Source organism: Gorilla gorilla, chromosome 9, assembly GCF_029281585.2.
Source record: "Gorilla gorilla gorilla isolate KB3781 chromosome 9, NHGRI_mGorGor1-v2.1_pri, whole genome shotgun sequence".
NCBI lineage: Eukaryota > Metazoa > Chordata > Mammalia > Primates > Hominidae > Gorilla > Gorilla gorilla.
The window spans coordinates 108,794,388-108,807,412 of record NC_073233.2 but is presented as its reverse complement, the minus strand read 5'-3'; the positions used below and the strand labels follow the sequence as shown (position 1 = coordinate 108,807,412).

The window sequence follows — 13,025 nt, the reverse complement described above, 5'->3', positions numbered from 1 at the left end:
TGACATGGAGGAAAAGATTTTTAAATGCTGGTAGCTTCAAATAATTAAATAAGAAAATTTGAAGTTGAATAAATTGAAAGGATTAACAACAACCTCTGTACCATAAACTCTGAACATAACTCTTAATAGCTGACCTTTGTTCCTGATATGTTGGAGTTTTGGGGAGCAACTGGGAGGGGGAATAGCTGAGAAGGGAGTAACTTTACCTTTTATCTTATGGCATGCCTCCATAGAAATGCAAATGGAATGAAATATTGAAGGGAAGAGGACATACCTGGGCATATAATCTTCTACAACTATAAATGTTGTATCCACCAGAAATGTCTTTTCCCTTTATAAGTCCATATGAAACAAATACTAAGTAACTACAATAATAAATTTCACTGGCCAAAGAAGTACTACTCCTTCGTTTTATTTCAGTGTCTCTGAAACTGCAACCTCTGGATCACCTGAACTAGGTGTTTATAAGCATGTTCAGACCACAGATTCCTATTTTTCTCCTTCCAGAGATTCTGGAACTGATTTTTTTTTTAACAAGTTCATTATGTGTTTGTAACACATAATGCTTTGCTTCATTACTTGCATAAATACCTAGAAAAGGTTACTTAAAAATAATCAATGAATAGATGCACAGACGGATGGGTGGTGGAAGGGAAAGAAGGAGAGAGGGAAGTATTAGATTAGTGCAGAAGTAATTGCGGTTTTTGAACCTAATTGAAGAGAAGGAAAATCTTCTAGCTTAAGGGATTTTTCCTGCTATTCTGAGGTTGTCAGATCCACGTTTATCTATCTAGGAAATGTAATTTTGATCCATTGGCACTCTTAAGTTTCTTCTCAGTTATACTTCCAAGAATCCATCATAATCTTTTCCCATGTGTGGAATTTTAGGAAGTGAGCTGGTAAAATTGAGCTGAAAAGGAAGAGTAAGTCAGGTTCTGCTTTAAGAGTTCACATCACTTTTAGACCATGTAAGAAGTACTGAAATGCTTGTACATTAAAATATTACCATCTATAAATGGGGGGAAGGGAATAAATCAAACTATTCAAATAATTCTTATTACCTAAGGAGAAAATGTGGTCCTACTAAGATAAACACAACTGGAAAATGAGTAGGATTCCACCACTAAAGGTGTGTTAAGAAACTCACATTACAAAACATGAAATAGCTGACCCAAAGGAAAAGAGAGGCCCAAGGTTCAGGATAGAGAGGCTAGTCCTCTCCACTCACTGTTGGAGTAGATACCCAGGTGAATTTCTCATCTTTTGCTTGGTGGATGTTACTCTTTAATCTGGCACTTTATGTCCACAACTTACCTGCAACATACCTTTCTAAAGGTCTGTCTCACTGCCTCTTTTTCAGCTCCCTATCCATGATCCTTTTTTCTTTTCTCTCTCTAGGTCATTCCCTCTGACATAAATGCTCATTTCTTCCAATTTCCACACATTCAAATTATATCTACTTTTAGCATCTAGCTCAAATAAATGCCATTCATAATTCCCTTCTTTCAACTCTCTCCTTTTTGAATGCTCATATATTTATATATATGGGTCTCTACTAGGGTTCATGTTCTACTTACAGCAGAGATTTTATGTATACACCCCCATCTACCTTAAAATGGAATACCTAATGAATACTCAATAAATATTTAATAAGTAAATTCTTCTTCTTATAATAGTGGCCACCACAGAACCTCACAGACATTCTACTTGTTCAACAAACTGTTATTCATGGTACAAGGGACAAATCTGTACAGTCCTAACTCAAATCCACTAAGTGAGCAACCAGCCGGGTTACAGTATAGTACAGAAAACTGACTCCCTTTCATCTTAAAATAGATGCTTAAAATTTCTCTTTTCATAGAAGAGGACGAAACTGGTTTCAGGAGGAGAGTGCACAGCTGTGGTGACGACACTTGTATCTTTGTTTTCAGTTTGTGTAGGGTGACATTTTTGGAAATGTTAATTTGGAGCCAATACATCAGCATTTCTGGCAATACAAAAATCATTCTGAGAACCACTTCCTGGACTCTTATTCAAACCCGGCCCCTTCACACCACCATGCCAGAAAAAAAGATCTCAAGGGTTCCAATGATGTAGGTAACAAAAGCACATTCAGTTTAAGCATAAAATTAAAGAGCTGAGATAAAAGACTAGGCCACATGAAGGACAACTATAATCTAGGGAAGCATGCTCTAGAAAACAAAAAGCACTTTTCCTTGCAACTCACATCTCCTCCAAAAGCCATGATTTACTGCTCATGTAAGCCAAGTCTTATTTGAACTTAGCAATGTAACCCCATATAGCTACCTCTTGTCTCTTGTGTTACTTGTTGTGGACATCAAACTAAGAATTTTCTCTGAAATAAGCGCTGCTTAAGGAAGGGGAAAATAACCCATGAATTGTTCCTAAATGCTGTTCATGATCACTGTTTTCTTATTGATATGGCATTATTTAAAAAAAATAGAGACTTCATACTGTAATGGGATGTTTTCTGTCAGTCCACAGTATGTGCATTTCAATTAAGTAATCATTTAAAATAAAGTCACAATAAAATAATAATCTCGATGGAAAAAAGATGAGAAGTGAGGTAGAAGGGGATGTCCTAGAAGATAAATGACCCTATATAAAGCATAGTACTGTTTTTAGTATCATAGTAGCTGTCGTTACTTACTATATGTCTATGCAGATAAAGATGGAGAGACAGAGAGAGGAGACAGAGACAGAAGGCAACTACTGTCTAAATAAATAAAATATATCCTCAGAAATGGTGAATTAGTTCTCAGACCCAATTCTAGCTGGCGAAAAGTAAGCTACATTTGGGTCTGCAATCAGTTGGCTTTCTAATCTACACTGCATTTATTCTGGGCATAGTGCTCACGTTATTACTTACCAACAATAACCATGGTCATGCCACGTGTCCATTTTATATACTCAAATGAGGAATGGAAGGAAACTACTGTAACACAAACTCCAAGTGTCAACTTTACTCTTAAAATTATGGTTTGTATTAATTTTAAAAGTGTCAAATATTTATAAGACTGTAGGCATATCACAAAGATAAAAATATATTAAAATACACACTCTTACAACCAACTGATCTTTGAAAAAGTTGACAAAAATATATAATACGGAAACGACACCCTATTCAATAAATGATGCTGGAAAATTGGACAGCCATATGTAGAAGCATGAAACTGGACCCCAATCTTTTCTCTCATCATATACAAAAATTAACTCAAGATGGGTTAAAGACTTCAAGGTAAGATCTGAAACTATAAAAATCCTAGAAGGCTGGATGCCGGTGGCTCATGCCTATAATCCCAGCACTTTGGGAGGTGGATCGCCCGAGGTCGGGAGTTCGAGACCAGCATGGCCAACATGATGAAACCCTGTCTTTAATAAAAACACAAAAATTAGCTGGGCATGGCGATGCGCATTTGTAATCCAGCTATTCAGGAGGCTGAGGCAGGAGAATCGCTTGAACCCTGGAGCAGAGGTTGCAGTGAGCCAAGATCATGCCACTGCACTCCAGCCTGGGCAACAAGAGTGAAACTCTGTCTCAAAAAGAAAAAAAAAAAACAAAACAAGAAAAGTTCTAGAAAAAAAACCTAGGAAAAACTCTGGCCTATGCAAAGAATGTACGACTAAAACCTCAAAAGCAAATGCAACAAAAACAAAAAATAGAACTTAATTAAACTAAAAAGCTTCTGAACAGCAAAAGAAATAATCAACAAGTAAAAAGACTACCTACAGAATGGGAGAAAGTATTTGCAAACAATCCATCCAACAAAGGGCTAATATCCATAACCTACAAGGAATTCAATCAACCCCACAATAAAAAGACAAATAACCCTATTAAAAAGTAGGCAGAGGATATGAATAGACATTTCTTAAGAGAAGACACACAAGCAGCTAACAAACATACGAAAAAATGCTCAATGTCTCTAATCATCAGAGAAATGCAAATTAAAACCACAATGAGATACCATCTCACATCAGTCAGAATGGCTGGTCAGAAAACCACAGATGCTGGCAAGACTGCAGAGAAAAGGGAATGATTATACCCTGTTGGTGGAAATATAAATTATTTCTATGGAAAACAGTATGAAGGTTTTGCAAAGAACTAAGAATAGAGCTACCGTTTTACCTAGCAATCCCAGTACCAGATGGGATTACCCAAAGGGAAAGAAATCATTAGATCAAAAAGTTACCTGCACTCATATGTTTATCACAGCAGCATTCACAATAGCAAACTCATGGAATCAACCTAAGTGTCCATCAATGGATAACTGGATTTTATAAATGTGATATATATACACCATGGAATACTTACCACTCAGCCATAAAGAAGAATGAAATCATGTCTCTTACAGCAACATAGATGGAACTGGGGGCCATTATCCTAAGAAAAATGACTCAGAAACAGCCAAAAACTGTATGTTCTAACTTATAAGTCAGAGCTAAAAAATGGGTACACATGAATATACAGAGTGGAGTAATAGACACTGGAGACTCCAAACAGTGGGAGGCAGGTGAAGGATGAAACACTGTTGGGTACAATGAACACTATTCAGGTGATGGGTACACTAAAACCTCGGAATACACACTATTGTTTTAAAAGAGGCCAACTCAATGTCTTCCACTGATGACAAGCAAGTACCAAAGATGAAGAACAAACTTTACCACACTTAATCATAAATAGAAATAAATTATGAAAATGTTATCTAACCACATTTTTCTACAAAAGACTACTAGAAAGCTTTGTTTAAATACTTAAATTAGAAATCTTCATTTTAATATTACTAGAAGTTTTTAAAAATAAGTGAATATTTCTACATTTCTTTGTAGTAAAAGAACCTATCATTAATATTGATTCATGATATTTTCAACAGCCTCAGTATTATTAATTGCCACATAGGATACTGTGAAATTTCCTAAGCAACTATTTATGTTATCATGTTAGCATAGCCATTACCTAAATAAGCACTACTTTGAGAAATACTTCACCTTAAGTAATAGTAAAAACCAATAGCTAAGTTTCTATTCCAAAAACATGAGGAATTCTTATACATTATCATGGTGCTAGGCTCTGAAAATACATAAGAGGATTAGAGGTAGCCCCAACTACCACCCCTAATTAGACTTCTTCTTCCTTTGATGGTGGGATGTACTCCTTGCCTAGAGTGGCAGCCCACAACAGCATCACCACCTCTGATTCCCAGAAGGGCCAGTTGCTGTCACAGTCCATCCCACGTTGTTTAGGCATTACTTGGAGCCCTAGGGATCTTGGCATCCAGAAGCTCAATTTGGTGAGAATATTGGTGTGGCTTGCACAGCAGTGTCTCTCCTATGGGTGATTCCACCCAACAACTCCTAATCTCTCCAACCCATTCTCCACCAACTCCCCCATCTGCAATCAGCTGAAATCCAGACATCCCAAAATGGCTTCTTTCTGGAGGGTTGTACCATCATAATTCACCATATCTCTTGCTTTCCCAATTACATCATTGCCACCACCACCAGGTGATCAAACTCACAGGAACCAAAGGATTCACATTTGCATTTACAAGGAACTCCTACAAACTGGACAGAAAGAAGCAAACAGATAACGCATGTCAAGGATATGAAGGCATAATACACAAAAGAGGAAACCCGAAGTGTAACATGCATATGAAGAGTTGTTCAAACTCATTCATTATTGGAGACAAACAAATTAAATCCATGAGATATCACATTATATCAATTGGATGCTATAAGAGTTAGAAAGTTGAATGATGCCATGTGCTAAGAGCATGTGGAGACACAGGAACCCTTAGGTACTACTGATGGGATTGTAGAGGGGTGAAGTCTTTTTAGAGGGAAACATTGCACTACTAAGGGACATATATGTGTGTCCTAAGAACCAACTTCTGGGTGTACCTCTCAAGGAGATGCTAACAGAAATGTCCACAGCAAACATGAATGAGCATATTCATTAAGTTGTTATCTGTGGAAACAGAAAAGGAGCTGGGGTATTTGTTAGAGGGTACATAAAATGTATTAGATGTGTACTATGGAGTGCTACACGGAATTTAGAGAGAAATATTAAGTGTTGATGGATCTCAAAACACAGTTCTGGGTAGAAAAACTTAAAACAAATAGATACATAAAACAACATAATTTACAGAAATTAAATGTAAATAAGGAAGAGGGCTATTAAAAACAGAAAACAGAGTTTTAAAACGTAAAGGATATCAGAAGCCCATCTGACTAATAGAACTGCTGAATGAGAGATAATAAAATCAGGAGAACTGCCAAAAAAAAATTTCAGGAATATTTCCAGAATGAATTTTTTTTAAAAGTTTCCACATTAAAATGGCCCAATATGTACACTGTACAATGAATGAGAAAATAAACAAAAGGCATGTCATCATAAAATGTTTAAAAAACATGGATAAAATGAAAACCTAAAAGCAACCCATAAAAAAATGGAGCTTACATAAAAATCATCAGAAATCAGAACAATAATGGATCTTCAACAGCGTAAAAGAAGCAATAAATCAAAATCCATAGCCTTCAAATTTCTGAGGACTAATTCATTCAAACCTAGCTTTCTATTTCTAGTTAAATTATCAATCCAGGTTGAGGGTAGAATAAAAATATTTACAAATGTGTAAGGCCTCAAAAATTCTACTGCTTCTGTACCATTTCTCAGGAGAATACTGAGGGGTGCGCTCTGCTCACATAAGGGAATAAATCAAGGAAGTTAGGCACAAGATCTGAAAAAGCAGGAATTTTTTCAGTTTTAAGAGTCACAGGGAACTCCCAAAATCATGGTAATATGATCTTCCAGAAAATTAGATGGACAAGTAAGGCTTTGAACTTTAAAGCAACCAGCTAAGATGAGAGTTACAGGAGAAATGTCTCTAAACAAATGGAATGGAGAAGGTATTATCTGGATGTTCAAACATATTAAGATTATCGCCCTGGCCAGAGTGCCGTGGCAACATCTTGGCTCACTGCAGCTTCCGCCTCCGAAGTCAAACGATTCCCGTGCCTCGGCCTCCCGAGTAGCTGGAAACACAGTCATGCGCCACCATTCCTGGCTAATTTTGGTATCTTTAGTAGAGATGGGGTTTTGCTACGTTGGCCAGGCTGGTCTCAAATTCCTGGCCTCAGGTGAACCACCCGCCTCGACCTCCCAAAGTGGTAGGATTACAGGTGTGAGCCACTGTGTCCGGTCCAAGATTTGTTTTGTAATTATATCCTTGTACTTGGAAACAGAATATTAAGCAAAATTTGAAATTAAGGCAATCACTGATGCCAAGAAACAAAAAATTATGCAAAAAAAGTAATCATAGAATCTGATATGGTTCACCTATGAACCATAATTATATTGTTATGTGGACAATGAGCGTTGACCTTTTAAAAAATGTAATCAAATGATATATATTTGGAAGGTAGCAGGAAGGGAAATATGTTTGAAGTAGTAGTGGTTGTGCTACTGTAAGGATGCTAAATATTCATCTTCCATAGGTGGAAGTTAATTATTAAAGACATACATAGTTTTCAATAATCTAATCATATGTGAAGGCATATAAATTAAGCCAGCTCCTTGCTCCATCTCTGTTCCAAAGTTCTGATCCCTGAAGGCAAATACTTGTAAATTTTTAAGCTATTGATTCACATTTATCTCCACTTTTCTAAATAATATATTCACTTTCCTTTTTCAATTTTAGGCATTGTTAAATTCTTCAATAATTGATTGCTGTTTTAAAAGTGAGAAGGAGAAAAATGGAGATGGGATAGCAAGAGAGGAGGAGAAACACAAAAGTTGAAAAATTGGTAAGAATGAACAAAAATTAGAATGGAGAGAAGAGAAAGTTTCCTAAGGGTATGCTGACACCTGGCTCACAAGTAGATTTTTATTAATTCATTCATTAACTTGAGCTTTTAGTAAATACCCATTTTGTGACTGGTACTGATGCTCAGTGCTGACCAAGACTGGGAGAACAATTAACAGTGGTTGTAAAGTAGTTTGCATACCAGAACTCCACATAAAATTCTACAAGGTAAGAATAATAAATCCTCATTTTATGAGCATGAAAACATTATCAGAGAAGAGAGAAGTAATCTGACCAAGGTCATAGAGCTTATGACAGGCACAGCAGATAATTAAAATTAAATCTATCTGGTTCCCAGTTCCATGTTCCTTGCAAAGTAAAATGCAACCTAAGGAAGCAAAAGATTAAAACCATAGCACTTCACTTCCTCCAAAAAAAAGGTGGGGAGGTGAGGTGGGAGTTGAAGGAGAAAAAGGACAAAAGAAAGGAGAGGGAAGAAAGAAAGAAAAGTGAACAAAGAAAGAGATTAAGGAAAGAGGGGATGAGAGTCCGGGCATGGTGGCTCATGCCTATAATCCCAGCACTTTGGGAGGCCGAGGCGGGTGGATCATCTGAGGTCAGGAGTTCGAGACCAGCCTGGTCAACATGGCAAAACCCCGTCTCTACTAAAAATACAAAAATTAGCTGGGCGTGGTAGCATGTGCCTGTAATCTCAGCTACTCGGGATGCTGAGACAGGAGAATCGCTTGAATCTGGGAGGCAGAGGAGGTTGCAGTGAGCAGAGATCACACCACTGTACTTCAGCCTGGGCGACAGAGCAAGACCCATCTCAAAAAAAAAAAAAAAGGAGAGAGAGGAAAAATAGGAAGTAGAGGGGGTGTTGGATATTTGTAATGCCACTTTAAACCTTGTGAGAGAAAGCAAATGATGTTGAAAGCATATGACAGCATCTGAGATGGTTAATACTGAGAGTCAACTTGATTAGATTGAAGGATACAAAGTATTAATCCTGGGTCTGTCTGTGTGGGTATTGCCAAAAGAGATGAACATTTGAGTCAGTGGGCTGGGGAAGGCAGATCCACCCTTAAACTGGTGGGCACAGTCTAATCAGCTCCCAGTGAATATAAAGCAGGCAGAAAAATGTGAAAAGGAGAGACAGGCCTAGTCTCCCAGCCTACATCTTTCTCCCATGCTGGATGCCTCTTGCCCTCGAACATCGGATTCCAAGTTCTTCAGTTTCAGGGCTCAGGCTGGCTCTCCTTGCTCCTCAGCTTGCAGACAGCCTATTGTGGGACCTTGTGATCATGTAAGGTAATACTTAATAAACTTCCCTTTACATATATATATATTTTTTTTTTGAGGGACATCTATATATATATATATTCTGTCCCTCTAAGAGAACCCTGACTAATACAGCATCCAAGTGTCAATCTCCTCTTGGAGCTGTGGGAAGACAAGGAATACTGGAATTAGGAGGCAGACAGTGTGTGGAGTGGCTAGAAGCTGATGGCTCTGACATCAAGTTAGGGACAAAACTAGGGTTACATAATTCTGCATACCAGACAGGATATTTGGAAAATCACCCTGGGTGAATTTGAAGATTTCCTAATTAAAGTTACTGAAGCTTTTTTCCATGCCAAGCATTTGGATTTCTCTGCTCCTCCGGGATGACAAAGAACCCGGATGAACAAATATGAACTGATAAAATACTAGGCATAACATAGACTACTTAGACAACTTATAACAAGTACTGGATCTGACTAAAAATAACAGATGTATTTTTTTTTCTTATTCCTAAGGTAAAAGCAGTAGCAGTAGAAATTAAATTTTTATATTATATTACATATAATACTGTTTTAGTTCAAATTTTCAAGAAAACTGCCTGAGGCAAAGCTTGCCTGCTAAAGCTTGGGGTGTGTGTGTGTGTGTGTGTGTGTGTGTGTGTGTGTGCGCGCATCTTGGACAGCAAGACTGAGGAATAAAGAGATGTGAGACAAGGAAGGAAGGTAAATACAAGTGGTCTCAGCTGACCTGGCCACAGCAGCATGAGGAGCCAGCCAGCTGCTCTACCTCTATGGCACATCTCCATTCATGCTGTCCAAAACCAACACACCTCGGGGCCGTACATTGGGTAAGCAAGCAAGAAGCAAGATTTATCTTCCACTTCATTCCCATAATTGATCAAAATTCACCCCATGGAACAAGAACTCTCCTGCCTTTCAGCGTCACCTGGTCCCTCTGGCAGTCATGGGAGAGGACAGAGCCCAGAGGTGACAGTGCAGTACTCCATCCATTGTCTAGACGTGATGGGAGGAGCCAATGCGCCCTGAAGCCTCTGCACCATACATCCTGCAGTTCCCACTGCAGCAGGAGTCTGCACTGGAACCAGGCCTTGAGGACGTGAAAGGGACAAGGGGTCATACTCCCAGATCTGAGTATCAGGATACTCAGATACTCCTGAGCAAGACCAAAGAGCCCTGAAGGACATAACCTGGGCTCACTACCAATATACATAGTCCTAAGATGTATATAAAAGTTAACATCTTTATTGAGTATGTTATCTCTGTGATTTTATGATAAGAAAAACAAAACATTTTCAAGAGCTTTGCAGGCTCATTCACAATCTTATTCTCTTAATCTAATTTTGTATATTTTCCTATCAATACGGATTTCTGGAAGATTAGGCTTACAGATAGGAAAAAAATCAACATATTACCATGACTCCCATCTTAAAGAATGGAAAAATGAGGTTCATGGAAATTAATTATAGGCCACTCAGTCAGCAAGAGGATGGAGTCTAGACTAAAACACAACACCTTTCTCAAAATCAGCATTAAACAGCACAACTGCTTAGTTTTAACATTTAAAGGAAAAATGACTACCCCATTCTTCAAAGGGTTAAAGTGTTTTGGTCATTGTTATAGAATTAGCCACATGAGTCAATTCCAGGAACTGCCTTTGACTGAATATCTGCTTATGGAATCCCCTTTTCTGCTAGTTTTATTAAAAAAGAAAAAAGAGGGTCTGTTCCAAGATGGCCAAATAGGAATAGCTCTGGTCTGCAGCTCCCAGAGGGATGGACGCAGAAGACGGGTGATTTCTGCACTGAGGTACCTGGTTCAACTCATTGGGACTGATTGGATGGTGGGTGCAGCCCACAGAGGGCGAGCCGAAGCAGGGCAGGGCATTGCCTCACCCGGGAAGCTCAAGGGGTCAGGGGATTTCCCTCTCCTAGCCAAGGAAAGCCGTGACAGACTGTACCTGGGAAAACGGGACACTTCCACCCAAATACTGTGTTTTTCCCAAGGTCTTAGCAACCAGCAGACAAGGAGATTCTCTCCCTTGCCTGGCTCAGGTGGTCCCATGCCCACGGAGCCTTGCTCACTGCTGGCACAGCACTCTGGGATCAAACAGTGAGGTGGCAGCCTGGCTAGGGGAGGGGCATCCACCATTGCTGAGCATTGAATAGGTAAACAAAGTGGCCGGCAAGCTCAAACGGGGCAGAGCCCACTGCAGATCAGCAAGGTCTACTGCCTCCATAGACTCCACATCTATAGGCAGGGCATAGCTGAACAAAAGGCAGCAGACAACTTCTGCAGACTTCAATGTCCCTATCTGACAATGGTGAAGAGAGCAGTGGTTCTCCCAGCACAGCGTTTGAGCTCTGAGAACAGACAGACTGCCTCCTCAAGTGGGTCTCTGACCCCCGTGTAGCCTAATTGGGAGACACCTTCCAGGAGGGGCTGACAGTCACCTCATATAGGCATGTGTCCCTCTGGAACGAAGCTTGCAGAGGAAGGATAAGGCAGCAATATTTGCTGTTGTGCAATATTTGCTGTTCTGCTGCCTCCGCTGGTGATACCCAGGCAAACAGGGTCTGGAGTGGACCTCCAGCAAACTCCAACAGACTTGCAGCTGAGGGACTTGACTGTTAGAAGGAAAACTAACAAACAGAAAGGAATAGCACCAACATCAACAAAAAGGATGTCCACACCAAAAACCCATCTGTAGGTCACCAACATCAAAGACCAAAGGTAGATAAAACCACAGAGATGGGGAAAAATCAGAGCAGAAAAGCTGAAAATTCTAAAAACCAGACCACCTCTTCTCTTCCAAAAGATCGCAGCTCCTCGTCAGCAATGGAACAAAGCTGGATAGAGAATGACTTTGACGAGTTGACAGAAGTAGGTTTCAGAAGGTCGGTAATAACAAACTTCTCCGAGCTAAAGGAACATGTTCAAACCCTTGAAAAAGGGTTAGACAAACGGCTAACTAGAATAAACAGTGTAGAGAAGACCTTAAATGACCTGATAGAGCTGAAAACCATGGCATGAGAACTTCATGATGCATACACAAGCTTCAACAGCCAATTCGACCAAGTGGAAGAAAGGGTATCAGCAACTGAAGATCAAATTAATGAAATAAAGCGAGAAGGCAAGTTTAGGGAAAAAAGCATGAAAAGAAATGAACAAAGCCTCCAAGAAATATGGGACCATGTGAAAAGACCAAATCTATGTTTGATTGGTATACCTTAAAGTGATGGGGAGAATGGAACCAAGCTGGAAACACTCTTCAGGATATTATCCCAGAAGAACTTCCCCAACCTAGCAAGGCAGGCCCACATTCAAATTCAGGAAATACAGAGAACACCACAAAGATACTCCTCGAGAAGAGCAACCCCAAAACACATAATTGTCAGATTCACCAAGGTTGAAATGAAGGAAAAAATGTTAAGCACAGCCAGAGAGAAAGGTCAGGTTACCCACTAAGGGAAGCCCATCAGATTAGCAGGAGAATTCTTGGCAGAAACTCCATAAGCTAGAAGAGAGTGGGGGCCAATACTTAACATTCTTAAAGAAAAGAATTTTCAACCCAGAATTTCATATCCAGCCAAACTAAATTTCATAAGTGAAGGAGAAAGAAAATCCTTTACAGACAAGCAAATGCCAAGAGATTTTGTCACCACCAGGCCTGCCTTACAAGAGGTCCTGAAGGTAGCACTAAACATGGAAAGAAACGACCAGTACGAGCCACTCCAAAAACATGCCAAACTGAAAAGACCATCGATGCTATGAAGAAACTACATCAATTAATGGGCAAAATAACCAGCTAACATCATAATGACAGGATCAAATTCACATATAACAATATTAACATTGAATGTAAATGGGCTAAAGGCCCCAATTAAAGACACAGACTGGC

General features: G+C 39.3%; 1 protein-coding gene across 1 annotated transcript in view; it reads right to left on the bottom strand.

Moving 5' to 3' along the window:
* The window catches only part of ARHGAP42 (Rho GTPase activating protein 42), a 303,541-nt gene that overhangs the window by 78,659 nt on the left and 211,857 nt on the right, over positions 1-13,025 (bottom strand). The window lies entirely within an intron of this gene.